The sequence below is a fragment of the Emys orbicularis genome, chromosome 4 (assembly GCF_028017835.1).
Source record: "Emys orbicularis isolate rEmyOrb1 chromosome 4, rEmyOrb1.hap1, whole genome shotgun sequence".
In the NCBI taxonomy this organism is placed as follows: domain Eukaryota; kingdom Metazoa; phylum Chordata; order Testudines; family Emydidae; genus Emys; species Emys orbicularis.
Window position 1 is genome coordinate 33867519 of NC_088686.1, and position 16542 is coordinate 33884060.

A 16542-nucleotide genomic window follows, 5' to 3' on the forward strand; every position below is an offset into this window, starting at 1 on the left:
CATCCTCTATTGGTGAACAGCGAAAGTGGTGTCATCAAGAGCATCATTTGCATAAGCTACCTACCCACAATTCAATTAGTGATACTTGGGAGGTCACCATAACTATACATATATTTGGATTTTGGCAGATAGGGGATCTCAGAAAGATTTAAGAGAGGGGAAAGATTTTTTTTTAAATCTTGTGGCAAAGAGCTCATGTCCAAGCAATCAGAACTGTCAAGGGGTCTAAGTGCTCTTGGCTCTCTTCCCTTGAGGATTTTGCAGTGAGAGATGATGTAGAGGGGAGTAGCAGAGCTAAATGGACTCCACTGAGGCCCTACCCACTCAGCACATTAATAACATTGAATCACAGAGTTGTGTTAGTCAGTGGCACCAGGCAGCAGTTTCCTGAGGACTGGAGACAAACCTACAAAGAGACTACTGCTACTTGCTAATCCAAACTGTGAGTAAGGTTTGGATGGGTGAGGTGATGTAGCCAAGGGACTATCACCTCTGGGACAGTCTCACAGATGGATGGGAAGGAAATTAGACAGACTTCTGCTAAGTTACTGGAAGAGCATTTTACAGGAGTACTGGGGGAATTTTACTCTTTGTTTGCATATATATTCTGTCACTGTTATGATGGCTATCCTCATGACTGACATGCCTGGGATTGAACCAGGGATCTTCTGAGCTGAAAAGACGAGCTGCTACAGCTTGAGCTAAAAGTCAATCCTGTGTCATTGGGGGCTATAACAACTCATATCCTCTATGAATTGGCACACAGGGGACCTGTAACGCATGCTCACCAGTGGTTTACACTGTGTTTGACCAAGTTTGAGTACGTTTCTTTTTCCTTGTTAGAGTTCCTTGTTGTATACCATGTTGGAGGGCTTGTGAGTGGAGAAGTTTGGCCTGTTAAAGGCACCCAAAGAAGGGGTGTTTAGATTTCCTGAGTTTCTCAGTGGAGGCTTTAGCTGGTTTAGTTACACCTCTACCTCGATATAACGCTGTCCTCGGGAGCCAAAAAATCTTACCGCGTTATAGGTGAAACCGCGTTATATCAAACTTGCTTTGATCCACCGTAGTGCGCAGTCCTGCCCTCCCGGAGCACTGCTTTACCGCGTTATATCCAAATTTGTGTTATATCGGGTCGCGTTATATTGGGGTAGAGGTGTATTTGTCAAAAGGGACCCTAGAGATCCTGAACCCAGCTTTATTGCTGTTGTTAACCACCTGGTGGACGAGTTATATGTGTATGATTAATCTCTTGCTCTCCTGGGACTTCTGTACATTACTATAACTGTTAAAATCTAGTACAGTGTAATTCACTTTTTAAAGGATCTGTATGTTTGCTCAGTTGGAATATGCGTGCTGCTTAAATTACAGTCTGTGAGCAGCCAAGGATCTGTGAAGCCTTTCCTGCTGGTCTGCAAAATGAAATATTTTGAGAATCAAGCTGAGGTTAATGGGAGCTTTTACAAATAAGAGTCTGCAGGATCAAGCCCAACATAATAGTTTCCTTGTTTACGTTTGTTGCTTCTTTCCTTATATCAGATGGTCATTATTTTATATACATAGTCCATTTTTTAATTGCAATTGCTTTTACACAGATGTTCAAGTCAAGCATGTTAGTCTAAATTAGTGATACTCAGACTGAGGCTCGGGAGCTGCAAGTGGCTCTTTAATGTGTCTCCTGCTGCTCTTTGCAGCACATGATATTAAAACACTAATTTAATTATTAAACAATCTACATTATTAACCAATCAGGATGCTTTTACTATGTTACTAACCAATTGTAGAATATTTGGTCTCTTCTGGGTAATGTTGATTGCTAATTTGGCTCCTGAACCACTGAGGTCTGAGTATCACCGGCCTAAATGTTTTAACCATTCAATACCTGAGGGAAAGGCATTGTGCATGTCCAAATGGAAATCAGGCAGCAATTGCCAATGGTTCCTGCCTAATTGGCCTCAGCAGCAAAGGGCAGAGTCATGAAGGCCCCACTTAGTCATTTGCAGAACATCTGATGAGTCTGCATTTGAAGCAATTGAGGTTTGCCCACAGTTGGTGTGGAAGGTCAAAACTAGGGGGCTGAACTGTTGGATCTGGCTGTGTTTAAACCTTGTTCTTGGCACCTAGTATGTTGTCTAGAGGGGACATTGAGGTTCTTAAAAAGGAATTGTCCAAATGGGGTGCCTTGAGCTAAAACAGTAGATTAGTCACATCTTTCAACAGAGACAGATGTGTTATGTCTTGCACCTTAACGAGCAACTTGTCACCTGATATCAGAAGGGGCAATGTTGGACAGGACCAGCAGCAAGGTCAAGTTGGTCTCTCAGTACCAGTTATTATATACAGTGTTTCATTTAGCTGAATGTCCACTAGTCCTGTGTGAGAGCAGCTGAGCCACACCAGGGAGCAGTACTCTGCTACAGAATAGCACAAGGCAAGCTCAGAGCTGCTTAGTGTCTGCACATTGGCTCGTGTTGAATGAGCTAGTTTGCTGATCAGATTTAGGGTTGCCAGGTGTCTGGTTTTCGACCAGTCATCACCGCCGGGCTAAGGCAGGTTCCCTACCTGTCCTGGCACCATGCTGTGCCCCGGAAGAGGCCAGCAAGTCCGGCTCCTAGGTGGGGGGATGACAGGGCTCTGTGCGCTGCCCCTGCCCCGAGCACCGGCTCCACACTCCTATTGGCCAGAAACCGCAACTAACGGGAGCTGGGGGGCAGTGCCTGCAGGCAAGAGCAGTACACGGAGCCTCCTGGTCCACCCACCTAGGAGCTGGACCTTCCAGCCGCTTCCGGGTTGCAGTGCGGAGCCAGGACAGGCAGGAAGCCTTCCTTAGCCCCACTGTGCCGCTGACCAGGAGCTGCCCGAGGTAAGCCCATGCCCCAACCCCGAGCCCCTCATCCCCGGCCCCACACCAGAGCCTGCACCCCCATCCCAAAGCCGTACCCCCTCCCACACCCCAACCCTCTGCCTCAACCCGCAGCCCCGTCCCACATGCCGAATCCCTTGGCCTTACCCCCTAGCCTGGAGGCCCCTCCTGCACTTCACACCGCTCATCCCCAACCCCACTCCAGAGCTTGCACCCCTAGCTGGAGCCCACACCCCAACTCCCTGCCCCAGCCTGCAGCCCCCTCACACACGCTTAACCCCTCATTTCTGGCCCCACCCCGGAGCCCACACCCCCAGTTAGAGCCCTCACCCCCTCCCGCACCCCAACCCCCTGCTCCACCCCAGTGAAACTGGGGGTGGGGGAGAGCAAGCCACTGAGGGAGGGAGAATGTAGTGAGCAGGGGGCAGGGCCTCAGGGAAGGGGCAGGGCTAGGGTATTCAGTTTTGTGTGATTAGAAAGTTGGCAACCCTAATCAGATTGTTTCCTAATCAGATTATTTTCAGTGAGATGTTGGTATGGTCAGGGCCAGCCTTACGGGTGGGTGGGCTAGGCCACCCCTCAGGGCACCATGCTTAGAGGATATCGTGCTGGTACCGCCCACCCACCTGATATGCTGATGGCCAGTGGGGCGTAGAGGCAGCCAGGCAGGTGCAGCAGTGTCTGGAAAGGGCAGACAGACCAAGCTTCTGCGGGTGGCAGGAAGCTGGACCAGCCAGGTAACTCTTCTGAAGTGGGGTGCCCCTCCTCCTCTACTCTATTGCCTTCTGCAGCTAGCGCTGCTCTTGGCACCTACCCCCTACCCCTGCTCATGGAGCAGCCCCTGGCCAAGCTGCTTGGGACCTGGAGCCTGCCTCCTGTCTGCTGTGCAGGGGGAGGGGCACTGATGTCAGGGTGTCCTCCTCCCCTCACCTGTATACCCAGTCTCCACTGAGCTGAGGGGGAGCGTGTCTATGCTGGTGCCTCTGGGTACAAAGTAGGAGCTGCTGGTGCTGCTGTTCAGGCTCCTGAATGTTCTGCTTAAAGACACAGCACAGTGACACACTCCTCCAACACACCCATACATTGACACATTCTCTCTCACACTCCCCCAAACACACACACACCTATTGTTGTTACTTCTTGGTACTTCCTGTCAAATGCGCAAAGCACATATATTTTCTAATTTTATTCTTTCAAAGTTTGTTAAGGATTACAGTGCTGTTATTTTAGTGTTTTGACTGGTCTTGCATTTCATAATTTTATTTCTCTCTTATGCTTAAATTTAATTCTTTAAGTAGTGAGTTCTAAAATGCTTACTCTGTCCAGGCTGGAGTAATTATCATTATTACTTTTATTACCATATTGTGTGTTATTCATTATTTAAAGCAGTAGAATCAAATAATAGTATCCTTCTAGAATGTAAATTTATCTTGAAGTCACCTTAGTAATGCCTGTTTAAAAAAAATTTGCTAAACACATAACTTTAGACACTGTCCAGATTATTTTCAAATGGTATTTTTAGTTATATCTGTAAAATAACAAAATTGGTACAAAAATAAATGCGGTTCCAAGTCTGATACTAATAGTAATGATGGAGTCAAATGTTAGTGAGTCATATACATGATTGGGATTGGTAAACATAAATGCCAAAATAATTAGAAAAATTTCCGTTCTTTAATAAAAGAGAAAAAAAAACTTAATTGCATATGTTAAAATTAAGTAAAAAAATATTTTTAATGGAGTGAATAACAATTGACTAAAGTAAAGTTAGATAATGGCAGTAATATAGAGTGTGTCTGTTAGAGAAAGTAAGCAGATTTTATTTATTTTTATTTCTCTCTCCTAAAGATAGTGTACAAAGTATCAAACTTATGTTTCTGATGTCTGTGTTAAAGCTCCAGAACTGATACATAAAGGCTTGGGATTGGGAATATCTTGCTGTATTATCTCCTGATTGTTCTAAACTTACATATAAACTTAAAATATGGCTTTAAATGGTGTTTGTATATATATTTCTTTCTTTGTATAGGAATTAGATACAGTGTTCCTGTCAGTTAATTTCTAAATTACCACCTGCAAAAAATCTAGTTTTCAGGTTAAAGTTGCGGCCCCCACCAAAATCTGAAATGGTGCCCCAGTGAGCCAGGAGTGGCCAAAGGGCTGTGGGATGGCCATGGGCTCTGGCAGGATGTAGCCCCCGGGTGACAGCGCAGAGCCCGCCTTGAGCCAAGCACCACAACCCTCAGCAGCAGCACTGAAGTAAGAGTGGCAATACACCCAGGGCCGGCTCCAGGGTTTTGGCCGCCTCAAGCAGCCAAAACAAAACAAAACAAAACAAAAAAAGCCGCGATCGCGATCTGTGGCGGCAATTTGGCGGAAAGTCCTTCGCTCCCAGGCGGAGTGAGGGACCATCCGCCGAATTGCCGCCGAATACCTGGACGTGCCGCCCCTCTCCGGAGCGGCCGCCCCAAGCACCTGCTTGACAAGTTGGTGCCTGGAGCCGGCCCTGAAAACACCATATATACCACACCACCCTTACTTCTGCACTGCTGCTGGCAGCAGCGTTGCCTTCAGAGCTGAGTGCCTGGCCAGCACCAACCACCCAACCAGTGCTTAATTTGTGCCGAGGCTGAGCCCCAGCACCTCTTTCAATACAAATTAAGCACTGCGAGGAGGCAGTGGGGCTTGAAGGTGATCAGGTCGGGAGCTGTGGGGGCCAAGGGCACCAAAATACAAGTTTGCCCAGGGTGCCATTTTGCCTAAGGCTGGCGGCCGTGTGTAAGGTGTTCAATAATTAGAAGCATATAAAAGTAAATTCACACAGTACATCATAGTGTGTACAACATGTCCATATCAGACCCCAAAAATAAAACTTATAGGGGAAGACAACACAACAGTTTTAGTAATTTTATCAGGTTGTCTGTGCACCTTTTGTTCAGGTGGTTTGGGTGAGTAATGGCTGACCCATCAGAGCCAATATAAGATCACACAGAAGAGCCCCTGGAGTCAGATGCTCATTTACACTTACGCCCCTCTGCACTGCTCTGGCAATCTAAAGGAAGTCTTAAAATGCGTATAAACTACAGCTGTATCCTCTTTGAGGCTCCTTTACACAGCCCTGGCAGTAGGGGGGTTTAGTATAAATGAGAATCAAGCCCCTTGTGTGCATCATTTTGTGTCAAGAGTACCAAGAAAGCTTTTGACCAAAAAAAAAAAAAAAAAAAAAAGGACGTATACATAGGAATAGCGTGAGGGTATAGGGACAGAATCAGGAAAGCCAATGCAAAGAATGAGTTACAGGTAGCAAGAAATGTCAGAGACAACAAGAAGGGGTTCTTCAAATATGTCAGACAAAAAAGAAAGATCCAGGACCATGGAAGCTAGTAATGGAAGACGATAAGAAGGCAGAGCTGCTCAATGTCTACTTTGCTTCAGTCTTCTCACAAATAACATGTGACCAGACGACTAGCAAAGGTACCAGAGACAGTAAAGGGGAAGGGATGCAGATCAGGATAAGTAAAGAACACGTCACAGATCTTCTGACCAATTCAAATGAGTGGGGCCAGATTCTAGTGACCTGAGGGTGCTGAAGGAATTAGCTGTAGAAATCTCGGACCCACTGGCAATAATATTTACAAACTAATGGATGATAAGAGAGGTCCTGGAAGACTGGAGAAGGGATAATGTAGTGCCCAACTTTAAAAGGGGGGAAAGGGGGAGCCAGGAAGCTATAGACCAGTCAGCCTGACTTAGAGAGCTGGAAAGCTAGTAGAGCAATGTATAAAACATTCAATTTGTGAATACCTGGAAGATGAAGGGGTAATCACTAGCAGCCAGCATGGATTTACCAAGAACAAATCATGCCAAACCAACTTGATTTCCTTCTTTGACAAGGTAACTGGTTTTGTGGATAGGGGAAATGCAGTGGACATATTATACCTGGACTTCAGCAAGGCTTTTAACATAGTCCTAATGACATTCTGATAAGTAAGCTGGAGAAATGTGGGAGCAACAGAACTACCATTAAGTGGATACATAATTGGTTAAACAACCACAAACAAAGAGTAACTATTAGTAGAATGATGTTGGATTGGAGGGAGGTCTCAAGTGGGGTTCCACAGGGATCTGTTCTGGCTCCAGTGATGTTTAATATCTTTATTAATGACCATGATGTAGGAATAGAAAGCATCCTGATCAAGTCTGCAGATGACACAAAGCTGGGGGGGGGGAGGGGTTTGCCAATACTTTGGAGGATAGAGATAAAATTCAGAGGGATCTTGATAAATTGGACAATTGGGCTATAGACAACAAAATGAAATTCAACAAAAACAAATGGAAGGAGCTACACTTAGGGAAGAAAAATCCACAAACACAGAATGGGGTGCAACTGGCTTGGCAGCAGCACTGCTGGCTCTGAGAGTTGTGGTGGATCACAACCTCAACATGAGTCAGCAATGCAATGTTGTTGGGGAAAAAAAAAAGCAAATGCAACTTTAGGTTGCATTAACAGAGGCATAGCATGCAAGTCACGGAAGGAGATAGTACCGCTTTCCTCGGCACTGATTAGGCATTAGCTGGAGGACTGTGTCCTATACATTGGTGACCAAAATTGAAAGAATGTAGAGAAACTGGAAAGGATCCAGAGGTGAGTGACAAAGATAATCAGCAGGATGGAATGCAAGTCATATGAGCAAAGGCTGGAGGAACTGGGTACGTTTAGTTTGGAAAAGAGGAGATTAAGGGAGGATATGACAGCAGTCTTCAGATACTTGAAAGGCTGCCATAAAGATGGAGAAAGGTTGTTCTATTTTGCCCCAGAGGGCAGGACAAGAGGCAATGGGTTTAAACTACAGCACAGCACATTTAGATTAAATCTCAGGAAAAAACTTCCTAACTGTAAGAACAGTAGGACAATGGAACAAGCTACCTCGGGAGATTGTGGAAGCTTCTTCATTGGCAGTTTTCAAAAGGAGGCTGGATAGCCAACTGTCTTGGATGGTTTAGACCAGTGTTTCCCAAACTTGGGACGCCGCTTGTGTAGGGAAAGCCCCTGGCGGGCCGGGACGGTTTGTTTACCTGCCCCATCCGCAGGTTCGGCCGATCGCGGCTCCCACTGGCCGCGGTTCGCTGCTCCGGGCCAATGGGAGCTGCGGGAAGCGGCGTGGGCCGAGGGACGTATTGGCCGCCGCTTCCAGCAGATCCCATTGGCCCGGAGCAGCGAACCGCGGCCAGTGGGAGCCGCGATTGGCCGAACCTGCGGATGGGGCAGGTAAACAAACCGTCCCGGCCCGCCAGCGGCTTTCCCTACACAAGCGGCGTCCCAAGTTTGGGAAACACTGGTTTAGACCAGTGGTTCTCAAACTTTTGTATTGGTGACCCCTTTCACACAGCAAGCCTATGAGTGTGACCCCCCCCACACTTATATATTAAAAACACTTATTAAAATATTTACCACTATTATAAATGCTCAAAGTGAAGTGGGGTTTGGGGGTGGAGGCCGACAGCTCGCGACCCCTCATTTAATAACCTTGCAACCCCTTGAGGGGTCACAACCCGCAGTTTGAGAACCCCTGGTTTAGACACAGCTAATCCTGCATCTTGGCAAGGGGTTAGACTAGATGACCCTTGCAGTCCCTTCTAACCCTAAGATTCTATTATTCTAACCCTATGATTTTTAAAAGTGACATGATCTTGATTCTTACATTACATAAAAATGTGACTTTACTAACATGAAAAGGAGAGAAGAAATTACAATTAATGAATGATTAAGAGCCAGATTTTAAAAAGTATTTAGGGGCCTAAAAATGTAGATAGGTGCCAAATCCCACTAGGAACCTATCTTCATCTTTCAGTGCTTAGGGCTAGATCTTTAAAGGCACTTAAGTGTCAAGGACTACCACAGGAAGAATTCTAAGAATCCAAGAAACACCCTAAATAGAAGGGCCACTTCCATGAGACTCTGAGATGTCCAAATATCTAGTGTACTTGGTTAGGCAACTGCTGTTTGAATCTTCATGAAGTGTTATAATATGGATGCATTATGATCAGCGTTTGAGCAAACTACTTCAGAGACATTTTCTTTGTTCACAGCAGTCTATGATACCAGCTGTAGATTTGTAAACTTAGCAAATCACCTAAACGTATTGGAGTCAAACTGAGCTTAAGAGAAATGAGTCATCTTGGTTTTTAAAAAAAAAAAGTGATTTAATACCAAAACTTATTAGGCACCCATGACACAAACCAGTCTCACACACTAGTTAAATCAATGCCTTGATTATATTATGTTTGCAATTAAAGTGAAAACAGCATAAGCTACAGCTGGTGCAGTAGATCTAAGCTTAGATCAGGAAGAGAAAGAATTCTTTTAATTCAGATGTGTTTAGCTGAGGTCCAGAATTCCAGGACCAGATACTCAACTCTATACCATGATCTCCTGTCACAGCTGAGGAGGGGGAGCACGCAGCAGGTGTTTTTGGCTCCCTGATTCTGAGCCAGTTCTGTACTGGCTTTGTCCACGCCATAGTTTAGAGCAGCCTTGAGATGCTAAAAAATGCAGAACAGTGTACTAAGTGACTGAAACAACTAATCAGCATATTACTTAGTGTCTTAAGACATATGAGAGGAGTGGAAAAATACACTGATAGTCTTCAAAACTGTCAAATATCTGTAAAAAAATAGATTGTGGGAATTCATTATTATAGCAGAATTATTATTGCTAAACTTGGAAGGACATGGGCTTCTCCAATGAATTTTGGAAAAACAAAACAGACTGTGTCATGGTACAGTCAAGGTTGTGGCATCATAGTATATTTGAGCTTTGCTATATGATATATACACACACACACATATATAAAATAATCTTCTGTTTTGTATAGTACAGTGTGTTTTATAAGGCCCCAATACTGAGATTTTAACTAAAAAGTAATAGATGTAGGGAGTGTCTATACTTATTTTCTATCAATCCAAGTGCTTATCTAAAAATGCCAGTCACATGAAGAAGGTTTGCTCATGTTGTAGGTTACAGATAATGTTTATGAATGTTCAGCAAAAAAGATTAAAACAAAACAAATTCAAAGGTGCAGATGCATTTGAACTTCTTGAATGTCTTATTTTTCCAAGTTATCATGCAGATTTTCTAGCTTTTAGTTTCTGTAAAGATTATGAATCTGGTGAACAGTAAGCTATAATTGTAAAAAGATGCAGGATGATTGTGTTTGGAGATTTCATACTTACATCTGCCCCACAATGATTCCTTTGTGCCACAGCCTTTTGACCTCAAAGACAACTCTCCATCAGTTACCTTGTCTCATCTGCAAATTTAAATAATTGATTCTTTTCTTGCAGATAGATGATCAATTTTTTAAGATAGTGTAAGGCAGAGAACCAACCCCTGCAGGAATTTGTTACAAACATATACATTCAATGAAGATTCTCCATTAACAATTACATATTGAGATCTATCAGTGAGGCAGTTTTTAATACTTTTAATATATGCTATGTTGATTTTGAATGATAATTTTTAAATGCTACAGCTCCACACAGTCATACCCCAGATCCCTGATTGGCTGGAGAGACAGCATTCCCACTGGATATGTGGACTATACAAAGACCCCAACAGGAAGAAGAAGCTGTCTGAGCAACAGGCCATTGCTTGCTGATTGCAGCCTTGCCCAACCCTGCCTTGCCACCCCACCCAACCTCGCTTCCCTATCCCACCAACTTGGCCCCCTTGGATTAGATCTCCCAGCTACCAGCCCCTGTGAGAACTTCAACCATTGCCCCAGACTGCTTCTAATACCGATTGACCTCCTGGCTACTCCACGTATCACTTCACCATGGCTCTGGACTGCCACAACCCCACTTCAGCCACTGGGCATTACATGTACAAATACATAACAAGAACACAAAACCCCAAAGAACACATTTAAAAATTTGTTTTGTTAAAATGACTTGCTAAAATATTTCAGGCATAAAATATAAATTAAAAGCCAAATCAAAATTTTCTTTTTAAAAAACCCATAATCACTATTGGCATCATTAACTCCTTTGGTGGCTGCCTCAGTAGAATGATTGCAGTTTGAGAAAGATGTAGTTCAGTATAAAGCTAACCTGAGAATTGGGTTCTCCAGCTCTAGGCTGAGTCACATTGGCAGAAAAATGCCTTTGTGCACCTGTTCTGGGGATAATTAGGACATCTGTCTCCAGGGCTGTCAAACTATTAAAATGAAACTTTGCAATTCTTCATTTTTAAAATGGGATGTTCAAAGAAGGTGTGTGTTTGTTTGTTTTCTTTTTGTCTGTTTTTAAGTTTGATATAAAATGAAGGTATCCAGAGGAAAAACAGCCAAGTTTAAAGATTCAGAGCTTCTCAGAGAACTTCTACAGTTAAATAGGGATTGCTCTAACATTGTGCTGTTGTACTTCAGAGTATCTTGGATTCTTGGAAATATTGTATCTTCCAATGTGAATGACAACAGTTCTCATTGAAATGGCAATCTGCCATCTCTGACTTGAGTGGTTTTCTTAAACTGTTTCTGTTACACAGTGGTTTTGCATTTGACATCCTGTTATATCAAAATAATGTGACTTCCTGAAGATATTTTCAGGGTTAATGTAAAGGGTCCTTTCAGCACATATCCTGTAATGTCCACTTAAAAAAGCTCTTCCATAGAGGAGTATGAAACAGAGCAATTGTCGACAGAGCTATTAGTTCAATTAAGACTATATCTTAATAGCTTTACATTAATGTCTTCGGAGTGCTGTCCATTTACTTTTCTAGAACTTTATTTTTGATTAGGGAAGTCATTATATGGCTTTGGATTAGGGCTTGACTTTGTATGGAAATAGTTTAACTATAGACTAAATTAAAAATAGACAAAATGAAGACTTTTGTTGATAGTAGTGTTACACCCTAGAAAGAAGCGCTTAGCAGAATTATTTACAGATGATGACCTGTTTGAGAGCATAACAAAGGTTCTGACAAGATTTTAACAAAGTCTCTGCTCTGTACAACAGGGCTGAAAAGGATCAAGAGTACGGCTGTCCATTAATCACAGTTAACTCACGCGATTAACTCAAAAAAATTAATCATGATTAAAATTAATCGCAGTTAACCGCAGTTTTAATCGCACTGTTAAACAATAGAATGCAAATTGAAATTTATTAAATATCTTTGGATGTTTTTCTACATTTTCAAATATATTGATTTCAATTACAACACAGAATACAAAGTTTACAGTGCTCACTTTAGATTATTATTTTATCACAAATATTTGCACTATAAAAATGATAAAAGAAATTGTATTTTTCAATTCACCTCATACAAGTACTGTAGTGCAATCTCTTTATCGTGAAAGCGCAACTTACAAATATCGATTTTTTTTGTTACATAACTGCACTCAAAAACAAAACAATGTAAATCTTTAGAGCCTACAAGTCCACTCAGTCCTACTTCTTATTCAACCAATCGCTATAACAAACAAGTTTGTTTACATTTACAGGAGATAATGCTACCCGCTTCTTATTTACGATGTCACTAGAAAGTGATAACGGCATTCATATGGCACTTTTGTAGCTGGCATGGTATTTAAGAAAAATAAGAAAATCAACCTTTTGCTGATGGCATCAGACTCAGATGATGAAAGTGAATATGTGTCAGTCTGCACTGCTTTGGATCGTTATCGAGCAGAACTTGCCATCAGCATGTATGCTCGTCCTCTGGAATGTTGATTGAAGATAGAGGGACATATGAATCTTTACGGAATCTGGCACGTAAATATCTCGCGATGCTGGCTACAACAGTGCCATGCGAACGCCTATTCTTGCTTTCAGGTGACATTGTAAACAGGAAGTGGGCAGCATTATCTCTCATAAATGTAAACAAACTTGTTTGTCTGAGTGACTGGCTGAACAAGAAGTAGGACTGAATGGACTTGTAGGCTTTAAAGTTTTACATTTTTTTGTTTCTGAATGCAGTTTTTTATACATAATTCTACATTTGTAAGTTAAACTTTCATGATAAAGACATTGCACTACAGTACTTGTATGAGGTAAATTGAAAAATACTATTTCTTTTGCTTTTTACAGCACAAATATTTGTAATAAAAATAAATATAAAGTGAGCATTCTACACTTTGGTGTATGACCTTGGACAAGTCAATTCACCTATCTGTACCACTGTTTTCCCTCAACCCTTTTTCTTTCCCACTCCACTACTACCCATCCTATGCTACTTGTAGTTGTCATCTTACCTCCAGGCCTATTGAGTTTTTGCACTTTTTACAGAACCCATCAATACCCATTTCTGGATCAATCAGCAGAAAGACTAAATATTCATCCACTGGCATGAAGACTGAAGTGCTCAACACCAAGACAAAAACCAAACTTGGTTTTTGGAATGTACGGACAATGTACGTAGAAGGGAAGCTAGCTCAGGTCACAGCAGAGATGAGGCGCTACAGCTTACATATCCTGGGTGTCAGCGAGAGCAGATGGATGGGATCAGGAAGAATAACAGTCTCGGGAGAAAGTTTGCTGTTTTCTGGATGGGATGATGGACAACACCATGAGGGTGTTGCCATCCTTTTGAAGGAGGGAGTGGAACATTCCCTGTTTGAATGGAAATCCATCAGCAGATGACTTGTGAGAGCCAGACTGGAAGGGAAACATAATATCACCCTGATTCAGTGTTATGCTCCGACAAATGACAGTGATGAAGAAGTAAAGGACAAATTCTACCTTACATTACAGGCAGAGATAGAGAGAGTACCATGCCACGACCTAACTATTGTCATGGGAGACCTGAATGCCAAGGTCGGTAAGGACAACACAAACAACAACAGAGCAATGGGAAGACATGGGTGTGGCACCATGAATGAAAATGGAGAAAGGCTTGTTGATTTCTGTAATATGAATGACCTAGTCATCAGTGGAACCCTATTTGAACATCGTGAAATTCACAAGCTGACATGGTGTTCTCCAAATGGCAGAGATAAGAACCAGATTGACCATATCATGATCAATGGCAAATGGCGATGCTCACTGACAGATGTGAAAGTGAGAAGGGGTGCAGATGTTGGCAGCAACCACCACCTTGTGACAGCCTCCATCCTGTTACATAGGGAAAAAGGAAAACTAAAACTAAACTAAAAAGGATAAATGGACATAAATCAGATAGTAGGAATGGCAATATACAAAAACCTGAAGGAGAACACTTCAACCTCCCTGGACACACAATAGCAGATTTAAAGGTAGCCATCCTGCAGCAAAAAAACTTCAGGACCAGACTTCAAAGAGAAACTGCTGAGCTTCAGTTCATCTGCAAATTTGACACCATCAGCTCAGGATTAAACAAAGACTGTGAATGGCTAGCCAACTACGAAAGCAGTTTCTTCTCCCTTGGTGTTTACACCTCAACTGCTAGAAGAGGGCCTCAACCTCCCTGATTGAACTAACCTCGTTATCTCTAGCCTGACTCACTCTTGCTTGCATATTTATACCTGCCTCTGGAAATTTCCACTACATGCATCTGAAGAAGTGGGTATTCACCCACGAAAGCTCATGCTCCAATACATCTGTTAGTCTATAGGTGCCACAGGACTCTTTGCTGCTTTTACAGATCCAGACTAACACGGCTACCCCTTTGATACTAGTCTGTGAAAGAAACTTATTGGAACATCTTTGAGGGTGAGATTTACCTGTATTCAGTTTCTTAAATGTATTAGGCTTAGACTTGCGTGTTTTGTTTTATTTTGCTTGGTAACTTACTTTGTTCTGTCTGTTATTACTTGAAACCACTTAAATCCTACTTTTTATACTTAATAAAAATCACTTTTGTTTATTAATGAACCCAGAGTAAGTGATTAATACCTGGGAGAGCAAACAGCTGTGCATATCTCTCTATCAGTGTTATAGAGGGCGGACAATTTATGAATTTACCCTGTATAAGCTTTATACAGAGTAAAATGGATTTATTTGGGGTTTGGATCCCATTGGGAGCTGGGTGTCTGGGTGCTGGAGACAAGTACCTGCTGAGCTGTTTTAGTTAAAGTCTGCAGCTTTGGGGGTGTGGCCCAGACCCTGGGTCTGTGTTGCAGCAGGCTAGTGTGTCTGGCTCAACAAGGCAGGGTTCTGGAGTCCCAAGCTGGCAGAGAAAATGGGCTCAGAGGTAATTTCAGCATGTCAGGTGACAATCCCAAGGGGATTGCTGTGACCGAACCTGTCACAAGATCAACAAGAAGTGGGACAAAGTAACAGCAATTTATAAACAGAGCAGTGAAGCCTGTCTAGGCTACAGGCAGAAGAGAAGGAAGAAGTGGATTACACCCAGCAAATAGAATGCCATAGAAACCAGACGAGCCCTGAAGAAAAAAGTTTTAGACACAAAATCCCAGAAGCTAAAGGCCAAATACCACGAGCAGTATAGCAAGGCACACTGGGAGGTCAAATGCCTTGTGAGAGAGGACAAATGGCATTATATTGATAATCTGGCAACACAAGCAGAGGATGCAGGTGCTCATGGGAACAAGGAACCGACTACAAAATGATGTGGCTTATCAGTGGTAAATGGCAGACACCAACAAACACTCTCATCAGGAACAAACAAGGACACCTACTAACAACTGAAAAAGAACAAGAAATGTGCTGGACACAGCATTTCAAAGAATTGGTGAACAGGGAGCCACCTAAAGAGGAAGCAAGCATCCAGGAGGCAGAAGAAGATTTTGATATCAAAAGACACCCCAACTGAGGAAGAGATCATTCAAGCCATCAAATCCTTAAAAAATGGGAAAGCTCCTGGCAAGGATAACTTGAATGCAGAATTGTTCAAGGTAAATCCTAAATTAGCAGCATCTATCCTGGCCCCTCTATTTACATCAGTCTGGGAAAGGGAAAAAATGCCAGCTGAGTGGACCAATTGGGTTATAGTGAAGATACCAAAGAAAGGACTCTCAGTGATTGTAATAACTGGCGTGATATCACACTTTTATCTGTGCCAAGCAAAGTATTGTGTAAGATCATAGTCCAGCGTATATCAGAGGCAGTTGATAGCATTCTCAGAAAAGAGCAAGCTGGTTTTCGGAAAGGGCGTGGATGCACAGATCAGATCTTCACTCTACAAAACATAATAGAACAGTGCTTAGAATGGCAATGGCAACTCTACATAAATTTCTTAGACTTTTGAGAAGGCTTTTGATATCATTCATAGGACCAGCCTATGGTGCATTCTGTGGGCATATGGAATTCCTTTCTGAATATAATCAACATCATCAAAAGCTTCTATTTCAAAAGCTTCTATTGATCACAGTGAGCTCAGTTTTGAAGTCAAAACAGGAGTACGTCAGGGGTGTGTCATGTCTGCAATCCTCTTCAACATTGTCATCAACTGGGTAATGCAGCGTACAACAGAAGACATGCCAAGAGGCATTAAATGGACACTCTTCTCATCCCTTGAAGACCTGGACTTCGCAGATTATGTTGCTCTCCTATCACATACCGAACACCAGATACAAGAAGAAACAACTCGACTAAATGCATTCAGCCAGCAAATTAGACTGAAAATCAACTGCAATAAGTCAGATATCATGACCTTTAATATTGCCTCACCATCACCAGTACAGATAGAGGATTATGTTCTCACCAATGTAGAAACATTCACATACTTGGGCAGCACCATCAGCCAG